This window comes from Rhinoderma darwinii (assembly GCF_050947455.1).
Source record: "Rhinoderma darwinii isolate aRhiDar2 chromosome 2 unlocalized genomic scaffold, aRhiDar2.hap1 SUPER_2_unloc_24, whole genome shotgun sequence".
NCBI lineage: Eukaryota > Metazoa > Chordata > Amphibia > Anura > Rhinodermatidae > Rhinoderma > Rhinoderma darwinii.
The window spans coordinates 209,353-212,784 of record NW_027461690.1 but is presented as its reverse complement, the minus strand read 5'-3'; positions in this window follow the sequence as shown (position 1 = coordinate 212,784).

Sequence of the window (3,432 nt, the reverse complement as noted above, 5' to 3'; positions counted from 1 at the left end):
TGGAGTCACTGGTTTCAAAGTCTAAAAAAACACCGTGAAAACCATCGCTAAAATCAAATCAGATGACTTCCTAAGCAGCAAATGGCGCCATACTATGACACCTACACAGAATTTTGAAAAAAGCAGACGTCTTTATTCCCAATACCTTTCAAGGTTATTGGTCTGTGGTATTTCTCCAAAACAAACATGATACCATCTCAGACCACACAATTTTACCTTGAGAGAGAGGAGCAATAACATAAGCATTACATCTCTCTTTATTGCCCTGACCAAATCCAGCTAAAGGGTCCTACCCTAAGTTATTCCACTTCACATGAAGCACCAATATCCAAGGAGGGCCCAGCAACTGAACCAAACAAATCACTTCTGACCAGACATCTCCATTGGAAATTAGATGAACATAATGGAAATGACACAGTGATATGATAGCAATCTCACCATATTACCAATGTAACTATAATGATTTGAGGTACATCTAACTTCAATGTAACAGAATAACATATAAAATATAGTAAAAGAATCTAGATAAAATCTCCATGATTATACACAGCCAATCAAAATCAAATGAGAGTACAACATTAACATGAAATGTGTGCAAGTATAAAACAAAATTGAAAACTATACCAAAAAATCCCAACTTTTTTACAATAAACAGGAAAACACAGAATTAATTCACCCAGAAGTGTATAACCCTTTACAAGCACTTTTTTTTTCCAAAATGTATTGATTCTATAGTACAACACATGATAGCTACGCATTGGAAAATGTACAAGGTCTGGATATCCTAAGTCTACACAATTTATCATCACACAAAAGCTCTCAAAATCTGCTTCAGTCCTGGTTCTTTATCTAAACCTATGGCACCACTACAGGCATTGGCTTTAATCCCAATATACATATGAGTCTCCAACCATTTGTAAAACAGCTCTTGGAATATTAGGTGAGTAAATAATGCTACTTCTATTATATTTGTCAGATAGTGGGTACATGAAGAATTTGGAAAAAAAGATAGCGAGCTATGGGAAACTTACTAGATAAGACTTTTGAACATAACAACACAAGAATTGTTATCTTCAAATAAAGGCCTCCTCCTCCCCTTCAGCCTTTCCTCTCCATCTCCAAAATTGGTGACTTTACCAATTCTTTGCGTTACTTATTATAAAAATCAGCAGACAGTAAATTTCCCATAGCCTAAGAACTCATCATCCAGGAAACCAGTCAGTCCAGAATTCTTAAAAAAATAGTTTCAAATCCCTGCCTATGAGATATCACATACTACTCTGGGACAAATAAGTAGAGACTGGTGGCAAATTTAATCAAAACACAAGTCCCTATGGAGTCACTGGCTTCAAAGACTAAAATAACATAATGAACACCATCATGTAAAATAAACTCATATGACTTCCTAACAAGCAAATGGTGCCATACCACGACACCTACATGGAATTTTGAAAATAAAAAAAAGTGTCTCTATTCCCAATACCTTCCTATGGGAAACTTACTAGATAAGACTTTTGAACATAACAACACAAGAATTGTTATCTTCAAATAAAGGCCTCCTCCTCCCCTTCAGCCTTGCCTCTCCATCTCCAAAATTGGTGTCTTTACCAATCTTATGTGTCACTTATTGTAAATAGCAGCAAATACTAAAGTTCCTATAGCCTAGGACCTCATAATCCGGAAATCCAGTCAGTACAGAATTCTTAAAAAAATAGTTTCAAACCCCTGGCTATCAGATATCACATACTACTCTGGTACACAGAAGTAGAGACTGGTGACAAATTTACCAAAACCAAGTCCCTGTGGAGTCACTGGTTTCAAAGACTAAAAAAACACAGTGAACACCATCACTAAAATCAAATCAGATGACTTCCTAACCAGCAAGTGGCGCCATACTATGACACCTACACAGAATTTTGAAAAAAGCAGACCTCTTTATTCCCAATACCTTTCAAGGTTATTGGTCTGTGGTATTTCTCCAAAACAAACATGATACCATCTCAGACCACACAATTTTACCTTGAGAGAGAGGAGCAATAACATAAGCATTACATCTCTCTTTATTGCCCTGACCAAATCCAGCTAAAGGGACCTACCCTAAGTTATTCCACTTCACATGAAGCACCAATATCCAAGGAGGGCCCAGCAACTGAACCAAACAAACCACTTCTGACCAGACATCTCCATTGGAAATTAGATAAACATAATGGAAATGACACAGTGATATGATAGCAATCTCACCATATTACCAATGTAACTATAATGATTTGAGGTACATCTAACTTCAATGTAACAGAATAACATATAAAATATAGTAAAAGAATCTAGATAAAATCTCCATGATTATACACAGCCAATCAAAATCAAATGAGAGTACAACATTAACATGAAATGTGTGTAAGTATAAAACAAAATTGAAAACTATACCAAAAAATCCCAACTTTTTTACAGTAAACAGGAAAACACAGAATTAATTCACCCAGAAGTGTATACCCCTTTACAAGCACTTTTTTTTTACAAAATGTATTGATTCTATAGTACAACACATGATAGCTATGCATTGGAAAACGTACAAGGTCTGGATATCCTAAGTCTACACAATTTATCATCACACAAAAGCTCTCAAAATCTGCTTCAGTCCTGGTTCTTTATCTAAACCTATGGCACCACTACAGGCATTGGCTTTAAGCCCAATATACATATGAGTCTCCAACCATTTGTAAAACAGCTCTTGGTATATTAGGTGAGTAAATAATGCTACTTCTATTATATTTGTCAGATAGTGGGTACATGAAGAATTTGGAAAAAAAGATAGCGAGCTATGGGAAACTTACTAGATAAGACTTTTGAACATAACAACACAAGAATTGTTATCTTCAAATAAAGGCCTCCTCCTCCCCTTCAGCCTTTCCTCTCCATCTCCAAAATTGGTGTCTTTACCAATTCTTTGCGTTACTTATTATAAAAATGAGCAGACAGTAAAGTTCCCATAGCCTAAGACCTCATCATCCAGGAAACAAGTCAGTCCAGAATTCATAAAAAAAATAGCTTCAAATCCCTGCCTATGAGATATCACATACTACTCTGGGACAAATAAGTAGAGACTGGTGGCAAATTTAATCAAAAAACAAGTCCCTATGGAGTCACTGGCTTCAAAGACTAAAATAACATAATGAACACCATCATGTAAAATAAACTCATATGACTTCCTAACAAGCAAATGGTGCCATACCACGACACCTACATGGAATTTTGAAAAAAATATATGTCTCTATTCCCAATACCTTCCTATGGGAAACTTACTAAATAAGACTTTTGAACATAACAACACAAGAATTGTTATCTTCAAATAAAGGCCTCCTCCTCGCCTTCAGCCTTGCCTCTCCATCTCCAAAATTGGTGTCTTTACCAATCTTATGTGTCACTTATTGT